Source organism: Macrotis lagotis, chromosome X (genome assembly GCF_037893015.1).
Source record: "Macrotis lagotis isolate mMagLag1 chromosome X, bilby.v1.9.chrom.fasta, whole genome shotgun sequence".
In the NCBI taxonomy this organism is placed as follows: Eukaryota; Metazoa; Chordata; class Mammalia; order Peramelemorphia; family Peramelidae; genus Macrotis; species Macrotis lagotis.
The window spans coordinates 85435747-85455595 of record NC_133666.1 but is presented as its reverse complement, the minus strand read 5'-3'; the positions used below and the strand labels follow the sequence as shown (position 1 = coordinate 85455595).

The 19849-nt window shown below is 33.3% G+C and overlaps 1 protein-coding gene across 2 annotated transcripts in view; it reads right to left on the bottom strand.

The window, feature by feature from the left end:
• LOC141499858 (uncharacterized) overlaps window positions 1–19849 on the bottom strand; it is a 71594-nt gene that overhangs the window by 14017 nt on the left and 37728 nt on the right. For both annotated transcript variants that reach the window (XM_074202636.1, XM_074202637.1), the window contains exon 4: window positions 5906–6054. The gene's annotated coding sequence lies outside the window, so the exon portion shown is untranslated. The remainder of the gene's footprint in view (window positions 1–5905; window positions 6055–19849) is intronic.

The following is a 19849-nucleotide window of genomic DNA, read 5'->3' as shown; positions in this document are numbered from 1 at the left end:
TAAGCCTGTCTTGAAGGGCTCTCTTACCTCTCTCATCCACTTCTCCAAGACTCCTTCTAGGCCTTCTATTTTATGTGCTCAAATTCCATAGCTTGTGAACTCTAAATCTCTGTCACCTTTGTAAGTACCAAAATTCCTACTAACTGATTATGAGGTTCTAAGGCCTCCTCTAGTCAAGAAATCTGGATTTAATTTTTCCCTTATGCTCAGACAATCTCAGTTCTAAGTGTTTTCTAATATTCTGACTTCTCTGTACTTCCAAATTCTGCCATTGAGATTGTGTTTGCCATCCTAGCTAAGAAAGATTGGATTTCATGTTCCCTGCATCCTCAAATACTCTTCCCTAAATATCATTTTGAAGGCCTGACATATAGGTCCTAAGGACATTATCAATCTTGGTGTTGTAATTTCTTAGGCCACAACTTCCTCAAATGTATAAGGATCCTCTTATTCCTTTAACTTTTTTTTGAATTCTATTTCTTGTAGCACAATTTCCTTCTGCTTTTTCTTTACGGTGACTACATAGCACATGTAAAATTCATTTTAATTCATTCTACTTTTAATTTCAATTTACTTTTTTCAAAAAATGACTCCACAATCATTATCATAAAGAGGAATTTTAATATCTGTCTTAGTTGACATGGTATTACAAATTTTTTCACTTGTTTTCAGTCAGATGAGGCATTTAACTGACACCTTGCAAGATTGTGTATATTTGAAGACTTTTGTTTTCATTTAAAGTACCATTACCGTGTCTGATATAAAATTTACTGATATGAATAAATAAACTTCCAAAAAATACAACAATTTCTTGGTCTTTAAATTATCTGATTCTTTCCCATACTTTGGTTCACTGAGCACATACCCAAGCAACTTCCTTCCTAGTCAAATTGTTTGGTTTGCCGGAACTATTTTCCACTTCCCTGCAACCCTAGTTCTGACACTGTCTGCCTTTGAGGCCTTAAGTCTTCTGACATTCTGTGTTCTAAAGACTCTCCTAGTTCTAATGTTCCTTATTCTCTAACTTCTGCCATTCTCTAGTCTATATATCCTACCATTCCTAACCTTCTGTGTCCCCAGGTGCCACTGGCTCTAGAAATTTCTATTCTTATGTTCTAGATGTCTCTTACTTGTCTTCTATGGCTCCCCCAATGTTGTTAGGCAAAATGATGTTGCCCTATCTTGATTTGGAAATTCCACACAACTCAGACAATACTTGTTCTTAATCACTTCCCATTTCTGATGTTACGACTTCTATGTTCATTCCAACTTCTAACATTCAATATCCACACTTACCCAGCATCTCTCCCAGTCTATATTCTAAACTTTCCCCCCCAATTCCAAATGTGTACTTTAAAGGTTATCTTGAAGCCCAGATTCTAAGGAGTCTCCCAGTTCTAACATTTACATTAAAAGACCTCACCAATCAGGTTAATTTCTTTCCCCATTTTATAATAACACACACATGTTTAACCAAGTCAATGACTTCAAAGTAGAAGTTATGGCCCTTTACAACCTATGTAGATTATAATTCAACATGATTGTTATTGATATCAAGATAAATCTTTAATCGATGGAAAAATGTATGTAATTACAAGGTTTGGGATATGCCTTTGGTGTTTTATTTGTACATAAAAAAATAAACAGTACTTTCACTGTACCCTGTTTGTTGTGTGGTTTTGGATGTGAGAATATTTTATAAGCATCACATTTATATAATACAAATTAAATTGAAATAAATGTTTCATCTCAAAACAAAAATGTACCCTGTTCTTTTTAATTACCTAGAACTAGTCAATATTTTGGCCCCCTAAAATTATTTATGAATATGAATCCTTGCCATTTATAATATTTTACATTTACTGGCAACTTCAAAAGCAGCTGATTTATACTCATGCATATTTATATTCATATATATTTACATTCTCACAGTACTCTGAGCTAGTTATCTTATACAGTATTTTTTAGAACATTCCAAAATCTAACATTTTATGTTCTAAGTATTTTCTTTGTCTTTAATGTTCCATCTTCTTGGTCTTCTCCTATCTCTTTCAACCACTTCTACATGAATACTCCAAAATTTCACATTTGATGAAATAAAATCCTACTACTTGTGAAAATGTCACTGTCATCTTCTGAATGTCTACCATTCTGATTTTTTCCAGTGCTTCTAAACCTTATTCAGTTCACGGTACTCTCCCTATTAACATTCTGTATTTCCTGTCCATAAGTAGTTGATAGCTCAAGAGACAGAGCATTGGGTCTGGAATCAGAACCTCAGATACTTTCTAGCTGTGTGACCCTTGACATATCACTTGACTTCTGATTGTCTGACCAAGTGTATCGCCTACAGATAGAAATGCCAAATAATTCCAGCACTATTGCCAAGAAAATTCCAAATTGGGTCATAAAGGGTTAGACATGACTGAAATGACTGAATAACAACTATTTCAATATCTACTACAAATTTGGACACTTTAAGTGAAACTTCCCTACTGGAAAGAAAAAACTGGTATTCTAATCTCTCATCCACTTCCTACTTAATCCTTTAAATGGTACTCAGAGGCCTAGTCTTCTAATATACTTTCATGACATGACTTTTTCAGTCAAAGAAACACCTTCCGGTGATCTATGAGGGCTTTTTTAAGTTTTTTAAATTGGATTTTGGTTATAATACATTTGGCTTTTCTTACTGATATAATGATTTTGAATTATCAGTCATATATCTTATAAGTACACAGAAAGAAACACTTTATTTTGTCCAAAAATATTCTGCATACATTATCATTAATAGTAATATCATTAGCAAGGTTTACCAAATATGAAAATCCCTGTTACTGCCTTTGATTTGATATAAAGGGTTTTTATGGGAGGAGGGGGATGAAAATAATTAGTACTTTCTTCATACCCTTTAGGCTGAGCATAAGAGAGCATAAGAGAGCTTTTTATATTTTATAAGTATGACCATAGGGCTAATATATGTTAAATTGTAACAATGTTTTAATGTCATATGAAAAATCCACTTCTTGAGTTTTAAGAACTGTCTAATATTTAGGGGCATTAAGAATATGTATGGAAATAAATCCTTGCTACTTGGATATTTTCCATTCTAAGATTCCTTCCAAAAGAGTGATAATCTATATTCTCATAGTTCTCACAGATATTTTTTTAGAAACTTCAGAATTTGATCTTTCACATCCTTTAGTCTCTCTTTGTTTGATATCCCTTCTAAGAACTCTCTTAACTCTTTCTCATGCTCTTCTCCCAGGACTGACATATGTGCTAAAATCCCACTGCTTCTGACCATTTCCATTCTTAGCCCCTAATATCTCTGATCCTGACTGTTCCAGTCCCTACCAACACTGACATTCCAGCTTCTAAAGTCTCATCTAAGTTGCTGGAATTGAACATCTTTCAACCTCAGATATTGCAAGTTCCATGGTCTCGGCCTGATCAATAATTGTGTCCTTACTTTACACTCAATATCAGGACATTTAGAAGGATGACCAAGTGTAGCTAAGGAATCTTTCATTCTATATTCTAGGACCTTAAATATTGTCTCTAGAATAGTAACTGGGGGGCAGACATACATTATTTCAATGATTGTTCATAGACTGAACATTTTGGTTTCTAAAGGGATACTCAAAGGTTATTTTAAAAAATGTTATTAATTAATTAATTATTGCAATGCATGTGGAACTTACTCATACTCTGATGTTGAAACATAAGCCTTATTCCTTTTGCATCTTTAAATAACTATTTGCTTTTTGTCTATTGTTCCTCTTGGTGAAAGAAGGATGTGCAACCATGACAACAGCAACAAACAATAGCAACTACTCTATGGCCATTTTCAACAGCAATATCAATAACAAACTTAAGGACCTCTAGGGAATTGTATTTGTTTCAATGTGCAGGGTTTGAGGGTTGATGATGGTTCTTTTGGCTAGCCAAAATATAGACAAAGTACTCTCAATAACCATTTGTCAATATGTTTAAAGATATGCAAATTTTAAGCAGCAGCAATGTGTATTGTAAAGTAAATTGAAATAAATGATTAATATCAAATGAAATAAATTACCTTCTTATTTTTGGAATAAAAAGAAATGACAAACATTTTAACCTATTAAGAGATGGTGATTTATGCTTTCAGAGCTCTATCAGCTTTCATAGTGTTTTCATAAGTCACCTTGGGATCTGACTTTTTGTGTTCTAAGTGGCTACCTCCCTTTGATATCCTTTCTCCTAACTGGTCTTCAATTGTACACTTTTGGCTGTGTGACTGAGGATATGAGTTTTTTAAAATATCACCTCTATGCAATATGAATTAAATGGGAATAAATGATTGATATCACATGGAAAATTAACCTTCATTTTGTCTTTTTCAGTTACCTAGGAATGATTAAACTAAGAACAACTAAGAATTTATGGTATTTTCTATTCTAAGCATCCTTCTGGAGAAATACATATGAGTAGTATGTATTTTTAAATCCTCTTTATATAATAAGTTTTTCTTTTGTTTTTTTTTTTGATAAAAATACTCTAAATTATCCCTAAAAGTAATAGACTTCACCAAAGAATGAATGATTGAGCTGTTATTTTGGGACTTTAGGGTTTTTTTTAAGCTAGCCAAAAAATAATCAATATTTCTATCATAATCTTTTGACTTGTGTGGTTGAGAATGTGGGTTTTTTTTTAATTTAAAAGCATCACCTCTGTCAAATTGGAATAAATGACTGATATTATATGAAAAATCTATTTTCTTGAGTTTTTTGTAACTTGAATTGGCCATTATTTTGACCAACACATGAATCATATGCATGTTTATCTATAGAAATTAATCATTATTACTGATATTTTCCATTCTGAGAGCTCTTCCAGAAATGATGACTTATCTTCTCAGAGCACTCCATGCTATCACATTGTAATTTTTAGGACACTCCAAGTTCTGACCTTTTGTTTTCGAAGGTCTCTCTTTGCTCTCAGATCCTTTCTTCTACAGTCTCTTTTACTTCTCTCCTTCTCTTCTCCCTGGCTACTCCCATGCCTGACATTTTGTGTCCTAAAATTCAACCGCTTCTGATCATTTTCATGCTCAGGCTCTGAATTTTTCTCACTTCCTCCAATCTAAAATCTTTTCTAGTTCTGATATTGAAGTTTTAAAGTCTTCTCCAGAGCAGGATTTTTCCATCAATATTTACGTTTAGCTCAGATATTGTTGCTTCGAAGTGTCCTCTCAGATCTGATATTCTGTTTCTTTGTCCAAACTAGGTTCTGACATTCAGACTGCAAATTCAATCCCAACTAGGAAAGTCTGTACTCTTGCCAATAACCAGTATTCTTCCCCCGACATCATCTTGAAGCCCAGACATGCTAGGTTTTAAGGAAACTTCCAGACTTGGAGTTCTAGTTTCTCATATATCTTCCCTTAGATATATGATGGTTCTTTTATTCCTTTAACTTTTTCAATTCTATTCATTTCAATACTTTTCCCTTTTGTTTCATCATTACAGTGACTTTAAAACACAAATCATGTTACTTTTAATTATAAGGTTTTAAAACCCACATTTTGCATGAAATAATATTTATTATTCATTTAGCTTTATCATTTTAAAATAAATTCGAGTTCCAAATTCTTTCCCTCTCTCACATCTCTCCCTTACTCATTGATACAGCAAGCAATGCTATATGATTCATATGTATGAAATCTTGCAAAATATATTTTCATATTATCTATATCATAGCAAAAAAGTAAAAAAAAGAAAGTGAGAAAACTATACTTGTACTCAGAATTCATTAGTCCTTTCTCTGGAGCTAAATCACATTTTCCATCATAAGTACTTAGGAATTTTCTTTTGAAAAAATATTACACAATTATCATTAAAAGGAATATTAATAGTTGTCTTACCTGATAAACGGTCTGCAGAGTATTACAACTTTTTCTTTTCCTTCTTTTATGTCCTTATTATTTCAGGTAAATGAGGCACGATCTTTCACCTTGCAAGATTGTATGGGTGTTTGAAGACCTGGGTTTTCATTCAAAGCATCAGTGCTGTGCTAATACAAAATATATTGACATGAATGATTAAACTCTTCCCCCAAACACAATAATTTCTTTTTTTTATAAATTTCCTATTCCTTTCTGATACTTTGGCTCATTGAGCACATCTGCATTAGTTTCTACTTAGTGACCAGCAACAATATTTTGCATTCCAGAGCTGATTATTTACCATCTTACAGCATTCCCAGCTCTGACATTTTCTGCCTTCAAGGTCCCTTTGCCTTCTGACATTCAGCGTTCTAAAGTTATTCTCCTAGTTCTAATGCCCTTTGCCCTACCATTCTCTGTTCTAAGGATCCTACCAGTCCTGTTCTTATCTTTCCACTGACATTGGTTTTTCTGTGCAAATTTGGGGGGGGCTTTCAGGGGTTTTTTGAACTGGCCTCAAAATGCAAGTGTTTTCATATTTTCATTTAAATCAGAAATGTTAGTTAGAGCAAGACTGGAAAATTCTGGATTCTAAGCTCTTGCCTACCATGAAGGCAGCTACTTGAATACTACCTGGAAACTAAGACATTCAATGTTCTAAGAAACTTCACAGATATGATATTTTCATATCTAAAGGAACACACTCCTAAGATCAATACTGGTGTCTGGGGGGGAGGGGCTGCTTAAATTGTTATTTAATTTTTAAAAGACACTTCAGTATTACTACAATACTGTTTTCATTATCACTATGTATCAATCTTCCTCAATGAGAGATCCACATTAGTTTTCTGTAAAGATTTAACTGAAAAAAAAGATTTAGCTGAATAAAAAATAAGTTATTTTCAAGAAACTATTTTGACTCTGGTTAAGAGTGTGAGACTTGGCAAGTGGGGTAGGTTCACCTCACCAATGTATATTAAAAATTAAATTGGTATATATAATGACTCTTTAACAAAACATCTGGCTTCTTATTTAAATTAACTAGAAAAGGTCAACCCATGAACTAGTATATGAGAACATATCAATATCAAATATGGAATTTTAAATATGAAAGTTGATGCCTGAGACCATGACTTATTAACTATTAGTAACCACATGTTGATTTTAGAACATTTTAAGATTTGACCTTTAGAGGTTTAAGTGATCTTTTGACTCTGATGTTTTGTTTTGAAGCACTCTCCTATATCTCCTGTTCTCTTCACCATGGCTACCCCCCAAGGCTCACATTTTACAGCACCATGCTTTCATGACAAAAACATTCAATATTCATCATCCTTAATACCAGTATAAAGCAGAAGTCTTTATCAATGACTGAACTGCAAAAAAAGTGCATTGGCTTTATGGGCATTGTTTGACTGCCCCCAAAATAGTGTTTTCCTGAGACCATTATGATTTTGTGGTTAAGGTGGAAGCTTCATTTATGTCATTATCAATGCATAATTTATAATAAATTGGAATATTGTTTGATCTCATCCAAAAATAAATGACCTTTGTATTTAAATTCCTAAGAATAGATCAACAGTTGGGCCAGATAAGAATACATAGGAACATATATCTATGCCCTTTATGTGATTTACATTTCTAAGGGACATAACTAAAGTATCACACATGGTTAGTTTCAGTACATCCCAAGTTCTGACCTTCGAAGGTCTAAGGATTCTTTTGGCTCTAGTATCTCTTGTTCTAAGAATTCTTTTACCTTCCCATTTCCTTCATTATGACCACTCCAAATGTCTCACATTCTATGTGATAAAATATTCTTATTTCTAACAATTTCTACTCTCAGCCCCTGAACATATTCAATTCTTCTTCTAGTCTCTCCCAACACTGACATTTTTATTTCTAAACTCTAATTCAGATCAGAATTCAAGATTATGTATTTCCATCAAGCTCAATCAATGAAATTCTAATGAAATTATCTTTCCAAAAATTCTTACTTCACCTACCACACCAAAATGTTTTAATTAGAAGTATGAGTTAGAAAAAAAGCTGGGAATTTCTGGATTTTAAGCCTCACCTTGTTACCTTGAAGAGTACCTGAATGACCAGAAATTCAGTTTTCTATTAAATATCTGCAAATATGACATTTTTAGAACTAAAAAACACACTCCTTAGACCTATATGATTTTATCTGCTGAAGATTGTTCTGTTTTATTTTAAATGGCACTTGAGTATTGCTCATATGCTGATTTCAAATTATGAGTCTATTCCTTTTAAAAATGGTGTTTAATTGATAATTAATCTGTTTCAATAACATATCTCCATGAAATTACCCTGATTTTCATGTAAAGATTTTTAGAGTTTTATGAAATTTGGGGAGGAGTCCTGACCAAAAAATAGTTTTCATGGTTTCATTTTGGCAGTATGCTTAAATATTTCTGTTGGGGATATTTTTTGAATAGCCAATAACAATTAAAAGTTAAATTGTAATATATAATTGATCTCACAAGAAAAAATTACTTTCTAGTTATTGAAATTACCTAGAAGAGGTTAATATTTGGCAAACTAAGAATATGTATGAAAACACAATGATGCCATTTATGTGATTTTTCAATCTCCCTGAAACATGATCAATGAACTGTAGTACATTTTAAGAACTGATTTAAGGAGATGTGGAGGTTTATTTGCTCTGATATTCCTTCTTCTAATCATTCTCCTATTTCTCTCATTTTCTTCACAATGGTTACTCTGAAAAGTTAAAATGTTATGATGTAAAATAATCCTGCCTTCTCAAAATCTCCATCTCAGTCCCTGAACATCTTCCACTCTTGCTTTTCTAGTCTCTAGCAATACTGGCATTTCTGTTTTTAAAAGCTCATTCAGATTTCTAAATTATAAATTTCCATCAAGTCAGATATTCTAGGTTCTAAATCAAATATCTATTGAAGAATTTGGGCTTCACCATGCTCATCAAAATCCTGGGAAATTCTGGATTCTAAAGCTCTCATCCACTACCAAATCATCAAATTTAATGGTACCTGTAAGTCCAAAGATTCACTTAAGATCTTCATAGATATGACCTTTTCATAGATAAAGGAACATAATTCCAAGATATGTGGAGTTTGTGGTTTGTTTTTTTTGGGGGGGGTTAAGTGTATTTTATTTTTTAAATCACTTTGGTATTCTTCATATATTGCTTCCCAAATATAAATTTAGTTCCCATATAAATATCTACAAAAGTAAACATCATATTTTAATGGTGAAAAATGCTCAATTTTCATTATCAATAATTTCAATAGCAGTGTTTCTCAATGACAGAACAGATTAGAATTTTATTGGATTTCCTGAAAAGATTTTGGAGTTTTTGATGAGACTTTTAGCACTGGCCAGAAAAATAATCTGTTTTGATGATTACATTTTGTCTGTGTGCTTAAGAATGTTGGGGTGGCTAGGGGCACAGTAGATAAAGCACCAGCCACGGAGTCAAGAGTACCTGAGTTCAAATTTGGCCTCAGACACTTAATAATTGCCTAGATGTGTGGCCTTGAGCAAGTCATTTAACCCCATTGCCTTGCAAAAAAAACTAAAAAGAAGAATGTTAAGGTTGTTTTGGAAAAGGGATTGCAACACCAATAAATATTAAAATTTAAATTTAAATAGGTGATTGACATCATATAAAAATAGATCCTCTTCTTGTTATTAAAATTACCCAGAAGAGGTCTATATTTGGGTTGTTTAAGAATTTTTATGAGAATATATAGATACCATTTACAGAATTTTCAATTCTAAGTTTCATGCCTGAGGCCACAATATGTGAATTCCTAGGAATAACATATGATGATTTTTAAGATTTTCTAATATCTGACCTTTAGAACTGTAAAAGATTTTTTGGCTCTCATATCCCTTCTTCTATGTTCTGATTCAACTCTTTCCATTCTCTTCACCATAGCTACTGTGAAAGGCTCACATTCTATGGGTAAAAATCCTGTTTCTAGCAATTTCTGTTCTCTGAATATATCCCACTTTCTATATTCCAGTTTCTCCTAACACTGGCATTTCTGTTTCTAGAGCCTCATTCAGTTCAGAATTTTAGATTGCAAATTTCTATCCATCTCAAATATACCAACTTCTGTGTCACCTCACTCTTCAACTATTCTGACTTCACATTCCACTACAAATTATTTCAATCAGAGTTGGGGCACAGAGCCATGATGGGAAATTATTTACTTCCAATTCTCAACCCATGAACATCTCCCACTCTTTTTTCTAGTCTGTCACAGTTTGTCATCCAGATTAGGACTTGATTCCAAAATTCCTTCAAGCTCTTCAGTGCTATGCTGATATAAATTACCTCTTCTCAAAAATAAACCTTTTTTCTTGATTTTTTTAAAATATCTACTTCTTCTCAATAATCTGTCTCAATAATCACATAACTCGGAAAATTCCTTAGCAGAGATAACTTTTTTTCCCAGGGCTGAGGGTTTACCATCTCCTGATATCCCCAGCACTATATTTACTGCCTTTAAGTCAGTTCTGACTTCTGACAGTCTGTGTTCTAAGGGCTCTCTTGGCTTTAATGTCTCTTCTTCTAAGGACACTTCTATCTCTGCTTATCTCTACTCTGGGGTACCTCCAGTCCTGACCTTCTCTCTCCTGGGCTGTCACTAGCTCTGGAAATCTGTAATCATAGACTCTAAACATCTTTCACATCTAAGTTCCCTCTCAGAACTGTTAGCACAGGCTCTAGGATCCCAGTCACAACATATGATGCTGTATTTCAAAACTACTCAAATCTCAGACAGTCCCTATTCTAAATTTTGATATTCTGACTTCTAGGTACAATCCATGTTCTGATTACAGAACCCACATAGAGATCACGTCTTAAATAATATATTGTAACCTCTCTCCCTCCTCCAAGCTTTTCCCTTAAAGGGTAACTCTAAGATATGATAACAGTGTTCCAGGAACCTGGGACATTTTCTGTTTTAAGGCTTCCCCCTATATAGTGAAATGTTAGGCTTCTTTCATTTTTTTCCCTTTTTATAACAATATACTTGTGCAATTCCAACATAATGATATCAAAGTACAAATGCTATCCCTTTAAATCTGTATATATAGCAAGTCAATTTTCCCTATTATACACTATATTCATTAATATTATTAGAAATATCAAGGAAGGGGTGGCTAGGTGGTACAATGGATAGAATACCATCCCTGGAGTCAGGAGTACCTGAGTTCAAATCCGGCCTCAGATAGTTAATAATTACCTAGCTGTGTGTCCTTGGGCAAGCCACTTAACCCCATTTACCTTGCAAAAACCTAAAAAAATAAAAATAAAAATAAAGAAATATCAGGCCAGCTAGGTGAATTGAGCACTGGGCCTTAAGGTAAGGAAAACTCATTTTCTTGAGTGCAAATACAGCCTCAGACACTAGTTGTGTGACTAGCTGAACTACTTAATCCTGTTTACCTCATTTCCATGTCTTTAAAATGAGCTAGAGAAGGAAAGGGGTGGGCTTTTTTGAAGGGCTATTTTTAATTAGCCAAAATATAAATAGTACCTATGCTTTATATTTTTGGAACTTTGGTTGAGGATGTGAGTTTTGATAGTTTTAAACTATCAACACTGGAATATAAATTAAATTGAAATAAATGAGTGTTCTCATAAGAAAAATATGCCTTCTTTTTCAAATCATGAAAACTGGTCAAGATTTTGGCTCATTAAAAATGTATATAAAAACATATTTACAAGATTTTCCATTCTGAGACCCACTAAATGTGACGATTTATCTTCTCAGATCCATCCCAGGAATCAGAGGTATTGAGGATATCCGTTTCTGATATGCTGGTTCTAAAGGGTTCCCTTAGCTCTTATCTGGAAAATTCTGTATTCTAAACTCTCAATTACTTGCAGTTTCCCCCTCTTTTTCAGGACTTTGCAAGACAAATGGGGTTAAATGGCTTGCCCAAGGCCACACAGCTAGGTAATTATTAAGTGTCTGAGGCCAATTTGAACTCAGGTACTGACTCCAGGCTGGTTCTCTATCCACTGTGTTACCTAGCTGCCCCAAGTTTTCCTCTCTTGATATTAACTGGAATCCCATGCATTCAGTGTACTAAGGACCTCCCAAGTTATTACATTTTTGATTTACCTCCTGTGATATCTAATGTATTTTCAATATTTTTTATTTTTTATATTATTATTACAATGCACATGAATCTGACTGATGTAATGATTTCTTCATGTCTCCTACCCATTTAAGTCCATAATACCACAATTCTGAGGCTAAAAATATGATTCATTACTAGTAATATCAATAGTAGTCTTTACCAAAGAAGAAACTTCCTGGAATTAGATTTTTTTTTCCATGTAAATGTAGTGGGGTTTGTTTGCTAGCAAAGATTCAGTACTTTAACCATACCCTTTAGTTACTGTGGTGATTTTCAGGACACTTCCAAGAATTGCCCTTTTGTATTCTAAGGGCTCTCCTCTCTTTGTATTTGATTTTTCTAAGTATTTTCCTAGCTATCATTTTCTTCTTTCTTACAACTCCCAGTATACTAAAGATTCCATTACCACTGTCAGTCTCGAACATCTCCATCTCTCTGTATTCTAATCCCTGCTAACACTGACATTCCAGGTCATACAACCTCATCCAGTTCAGGATTTTGGCTTCAAAATTTCCTTCAATTTCATACTTCTGTGTTCTAAGTGTCCTTCCACCTCAATTTATTATGGGAGTTTCACTTTATACTCCAAATTGGAAAATTCAAATGTGAAACATACTCTCTAGCTAGAAAATTCTATAGACTAAGCTCTCAGCCACTTTCCATTTTCTCCTTTAAATGGTGCGTGGAATTTTTGACATTTAGGGTTCTAAGAACTTTACAAGCAAAATATGATATTTTTGGAGGTAAAGACTCTAATGATCTCTAGCTACTGTTTAAAATTTTTATATTATTACAATGCACATGGGTCTCCCTGATATCATGATTTCAAATCCTAAGGAATTTTCATTAAAATTCCTCAGTATATAGCACTTTGCTTTTCTTTTTTAATTGAAAAATAGTCAACATTAATTATAATAATAACATCTATTGCAGTATTACCAAAAATAATTACATGGAATTGAGTTTGAGGTTTTTTTGTTGACCTGCCAAAAAATAGACAACATTTTCACTATATCCTTCAGACTGTGTCATCAGTGATGTGATTATTTTTTCTTTTGCAGTGTCCCCAATGCAAAATATAAATTAAATTGAAATAAATGATTTATTACATGAAAAATCTACCTTCTTGTTTTTCAATTTACAAGAATGCCCATTTTTTGCCCATATATATGTATGTATATAGATATATGTATATATATATATATGTATATATATAATATAAATCTTTGCCCTTTCTAGTATTTTTCATTCTAATACCCTTTCCAGAAGAAATATCCTTAAAGTCACCCAAGATAAGACATATGGAAGTTTTTAGGACTTTACAAGTCTGCACTTTTGTATTCTGAGTGATTCCTGCTTCCAGATCCTTTCATTTAAATTTTCTCCTAATTCTCTGATTCTCTTTTCAATGGCTACTCCCAGACCTTATATCCCACTGATTCTGCCAATTGTGATTACAATCCTTTGAACATTTCTCACTCTATCTCTCCTCTAGTACCTCACAGTTTCAATTTTGTAGCTTCTATAACCTCAACTCGGAATTCTGAAAATAAAATTTCCTTCAAACTCAGACATTTTAGGTTCCAAGTACCTTCCCCCACCTGATATTTTGGCTTTATTTTGCAATCCAAATTGGGACATTCAGAGATAGGATTTACCACATAGTTGAGAAATTCTGCATTCTAAGTTTTCAACTTTGTCCACTTTCCCCACTTAAAGGCATATAGAAGTACCCCATACCGTTTAATGTTCTAAGAACTTTCCCAGGTCTAACATATTTTGTTTGAAGGTCACAGTCTTCTGTGATCCAAAGGGCTTTTATTGTTTCTTTGGATATTTTGTTTGTTTGCTTGGTTTTTAGGTTTTTGCAAGGCAATGGGGTTAAGTGGCTTGCCCAAAGCCATACAGCTAGGTAATTATTAAGTGTCTGAGGCTGTAATTGAATTCAGGTCCTCCTGACGCCAGGGCAGGTGCCTTATCCACTGCCGACCAAGCTGCCCTCTCTTTCCTTGGATATTTTTACATTGAATATATATATTCCCAATATAATGATTTTGAAGTTTAAGTCCTATTCCTTTGAAGGGCTCATCACAGAAAACTTTGTCAAAATGATGCTATATTTCTTATGGTTTAATATAATAACAACTGCATTTGTTGGTTTTCTGAAGTTTTTTGGCTTGCCATTAAAGAGACCATTCTTTCAACTGATTCTTTTGGTGGTGTGACTGAGGATATGAGATTTATTTTTAAAAATATGACCATTTGACTAACAAATTAAAATGAAAAAATTGATTAATTTCTTACAAAAAACTACATTTTTGTTACTTATTAATTATTATTGGCCCACTAAAATTATGTGAAAACTAATCCTAATATATATATTTATATATTTATGTAGTAATGATATTTTCAACATTTATAAGGCCTCTTACAGAGCTGATGATTTATATTCTCAGAGTTCTCCCAGATATCACATATGATCATTTTGAAGACACACCAAGATCAGACCTTTTGTGTTCTGAAGGCTTTCCTTCTATTAAAGGTTCCTTTACTTATTCATTCTCACCTCCATGGTTAAACTCAAATCTGAAATTCTGTAAGTTAAAATACTACTGCTTCTGAAAATGTTCATTCTCGACCTCTGAACATCTCCCACTCTCTCTTTCTTCTAGTTCCTCTCAATACTGCCAATTCCATGTTCTACAGTCTCATCCAATTTGAGAGTCTGAATTTCCTTTAAACTCAGTTATCCTAGGTTCCAATTTTCCACTTTAATCTAATATTCTGGCTTCACTGTTCACTCCAAATTGGTACATTCAGAGATGAGACAACTTCCAGGCTAGTATATCCTTTAGTTTTTACTATCAGTCCCTTCTAAAGAAAACTTTGTCCCTTGATTTGCTACTGGAAGCCCAGAAATAAAGTATTCTAAGGATCTTCCAAGATATGACCTTTTTTGAAGATAAGGAAACATGCTCATGTCATGTATAAGGTTTTGGGATTTTTTATAGATTTATAATTACTGGATTATTACTACAAAGCATATGGGTCTTAGTGTTATACTGATTTTCAAATATAAATCATAGCTCTTCTAAATATTTCATACATAACACCATTGGTTTTGTACAAAATTAAGGTGCATTCATTATCATTCATTTTAATATCATTAGCAGTCTTAAGAAAAGAAGTAAGTGTGTGGAATTGCATTTTTTAGTGTGCAGACAACAGAGGTTTGGGGTGGGGGTTGACTATCTAAAAGTAGACAGAACTTCCACTGTACCTTTTACATTTTGGAGTTAAATACATTAATTTTTCTTTTAAACCATTGCCTCTGGACTAGTATACATTAAATTAGAATAAATTATTAATGTTACCCCAAATTCTATTTTCTTCTTGTTTTTATCTTAATTAGAATTGGTTAATAAATATTGTCCGACTAAGAACATATAAAAAATAAACCCTTGCTATTTGTGATATTTTCCCCTCTAAGATGCTATCATATTAGGGTGGTTTTTATCATAGTGTCAGTAGAGTCTTTGTTCTGATGTTCTTCTTCTAAGGGCTCTCCTATGTCTCTCATTCCCTTTTTCATGGCTATTCCCAAACCTGACACACTGTCTTCTAAAAGGTAATGGCTTCAGACAGTCTCTATTCTCAGTTACTCAACATCTCCATCTCTTTTTTCTAGTCCCTCTCAACAATGACATTGCAACTTCTACATCATTTAGTTAGGATTTTGGTTTTGAAATTTCCTTCAAACTGAGACATGCCCTCTCTGCTATAATAGTCTGGGGATTCACTTTCCCCTCCAAGTTTAGGAATAAGATTTCCGCTTTACAAGGAAATTCTGCATTCTAAGCTCTCAATCACCTCCAAAGTATCCCTCTAAAAATTCCAAGAAATACTACATTAATAATCAATGATCTAAGAACCTTCCCAACTGACAAATTAAAGGCTCTATCTAATAGAAGTTTATATTTTAATTTGGGGGGAATATTGTTGTCATTCAAATAGGATTTTCTTTGTAATCTACTGTATGAAAACCCTTATTCATTTGCCTGTAGGACTCTGTATTGATGGTCATTAATAACAATAATGCCATATTTTACCAGAGAAAGAAGTGAATGAAACTATTTGTATCAGTGTGAAGGTTTTTCATTTTTGGAGGTTTTTTTGGCTTGCCATGAAGCAGAAAATACTTTCACCGTATCCTTGTAGTTGTATGTGTGAGGATGGGATACTTTTTTAAAGCCTCAGCACCATTTAATATAAATTAAATTGGAATAAATAAATTATCTCACAATATTCCCAGCTATGACATATGGAAAATTTTTGCAAAATTCAGATCTAAACTTCCAGGTTCTAACAATTGACCTTGCTCTGGTATCTTGTCTTATATGTTTTCTTGTTACTCTCTCATTATATTCTGTGAACTAAAATCCAACTCCTTATAATTTCCATTCTCACCCATTGAGCATTTCACATTCTCTGTTTCACCTTAACACCTGACATATCAGTTTCTATAGCCTCATCTGCTTTAGAACTTTGGATCTGATATGTCCTTCACACTCAGTCATTTTAGATTCTAAATACCCTCCCCATTCTAATAACCTAGCTTCCACTCCACATTGGAACATTCAGGGACAAGATATATAATTTTTTTTTTGCAAGGCAATGGGGTTAAGTGACTTGTGCAAAGTCACATAGCCTAGTATTAAGTCTGAGTTCAAATTTGAACTGAGATCCAACTGACTCCAGGCCCAGTACTCTATGCACTGCACCATATAGCTATCCTAAGATATAATTTTTAACCAGCAAATTCTGTATTCTTAATTGCCTTCAACTTCTTCCTTGAATGTTACTTGAAAGGTCACTCATTCAGTGTTCTTTCAAGGTGCAACAGTTTTGGTTCTTAAAAACCTCTTTAGTGATTTATATTTGTTTTTTTTTTATTTTTTGGATGATATTTAAAATGTACATGTGCCTTATTGATATAATTATTTTGGAATATAAGTTTTCTCACTTATAAGAAGTAAATTGCATCATTATTTTATGGCCCAAGATATATACATTCTTTATCATAATGTCAAAAGTTTTTATCAAAGAAAAAACAAGGAAATGCTTTTCTTTTGTTGTGCTAGTGACTTGTTTGGGTTTCTTTGGGGGAGGGAGGATCTTCCAAATGCAGCACTTTCCCCATATACTTTTGGCCATGTGGTTGAGGATTTGAGACATATTTCAAAAGCATCACTACTAGATAAAAACATATTAAATAAGAATTAAGTATTGATTCCATGCAAGAAAAAAATCAACTTTTTTCATTCATGTAGAATTGACAGATGTTTTGACCCACCAAAAATATATATAATGAAATAAAGCCTTGTCATTCATGATACTTTACCTTCTAAAGCCTTTTCCAAACTGAATGATTATATTCTCAAAGACCTCCCTACCCTGGCACGTATAAGTATTTAGGATAGTTCAAGTCTGATCTTTTATTTTTCAAGAGCTCCCTTGCTGTAATATCCCTTCTTCTAAGAAAAAGAAATTTAAGGAATTAGAATTGGGAAGGAAGAGACAAAACTCTCATTCTTTGCCTAGATACTCCCAAGAAATCATATAAAAACTACTGGAAACAATTAGCAATTTTAGCAAAGGTGCAAGATATAAAATAAACCCTCATAAATCATCAATTTTTCTATATATGACTAGCAAGATACAGCAAGAAGTGCTAGAAAGAGAAATCCCATTCAAAGTAATCTCAGACAATATAAAATACCTGGGAATCTACTTGCCAAGGCAGAATCAGAAACTTTTTGAGAAACATTATAAAACACTTCTCACACAAATTAAATCAGATTTAAATAACCGGGCAAACATCAACTGCTCATGGATAAGTCGAGCTAATATAATAAAAATGATAATTCTACCAAAATTAAACTACCTGATTAGTGCCCTACTATTCAAAATTCCAAAAAAAAAATTACTTTAATGAGTTAGAAAAAGCTGTAAGTAAATTTATATGGAGAAATAAAAAGTCAAGAATTTCCAGGCATTTAATGAAAAAAAAGTACAAAACAAGGTGGCTTAGCGCTACCTGACATAAAATTATATTATAAAGTATCAGTCATCAAAACTGTCTGGTATTAGGTAAGAAATAGAGTGGTGGATCAGTGGAATAAACTAAGTCCAACAGGAGGAAATGATTATAGTAATTTGCTGTTTGATAAATCCAAAGAGTCCAGCTATTGGGAAAAAAACTCTCTCTTTGATAAAAAAAAAAAAAAAATTAGAAGTTAGTATGGAAGAAACTTAGATTAGACCAACACCTCACACCCTATACCAAGATAAGATGCAAATGGATACGGGATTTAGACATAAAAATACAATACTATAAGCAAACTAGAAGATCAAGGACTAGTTTACCTGTCAAATCTATTGAAGGGGAAGCAGTTTATGACTAAGGAAGAGATGGAGAATATCAGTAAAAACAAACTAGATGATTTCGATTACATTAAAGAGCTTTTGCACGGACAAAACCACTGTAATCAAGATCAAAAGAAATGCAGTAAACTCGAAAACAATCTACAATTGTTTCTGGCAAAGGAATCATTTCTAAAATATATAGAGAACTGAGTCAAATTTTAAAAAATAAGCCATTCCTCAATTGACAAATGGTCAACGGATATGCATAGGCAATTCAGAGATGAGGAGATTGAAGCAATCCAGTCATATGAAAACTTGCTCTAAATCAATACTCATTAGAGAAATGCAAATTAAAGCTTCTCTGAGGTACCACCTCACACCTTTCAGACTAGCCAATATGACCAGAAAGGATAATGATCATTGTTGGAAGGGTTGTGGGAAATCTGGGACACTATTACATTGTTGGTGGAGCTGTGAACTCATCCATCCTTTCTGGAGAGAAATTTGGAAACTACACCCAAAGGGCAACAAAAATGTGCATACCCTTTGATCCAGCAATACCACTACTGGGTCTATACCCTGAAGAAATGATGAAAAATGGTAAAAGCATCACTTGTACAAAAATATTCATAGCAGCCTTATTTGTGGTGGCAAAGAATTGGAAATCAAGTAAATGTCGTTCAATTGGGGAATGGCTTAGCAAACTGTGGTATATGTATGTCATGGAACACTATTGTTCTATTAGAAACCAGGAGGCCTGGGAATTCAGGGAAGGGAGGAGGGATTTTCGTGAACTGATGCTGAGTGAGATGAGCAGAACCAGAAAAACACTTATACATCCTAACAGCAACATGGGGACTATGATCAACCTTGATGGACTTGTTCATTCCCACAGTACAACAATCAGGGACAATTTGGGGCTCTCTGCAATGGAGAATACCATCTGTATCCACATAAAGAACTGTGAAGTTTGAACAAAGACCAAATACTTTTAATTTAGGGGGGAAAACTGATATCTTACTGTCTGATCTTGCTTTTATGTTTCTTCCTTAAGGATATGATTTCTCTCTCATCACATTCAATTTGGATCAATGCATATACCATGGAAACAATGTAAAGACTGACAAATTGCCTTCTGTGGGGGGTGGGGGGGAGGGAAGTAAGATTAGGGGGAAAAATTATAATACTCAACAAAAATAAATTATTTTAAAAATATCCTTTCATTCTTTTATTTTTTAGGCTGTTTTGCAAGAGAATGGGGTAAATTGACATGCCCAAGGTCACACAGCTAGGTAATTATTAAGTGTCAGAGGCTACATATGAACT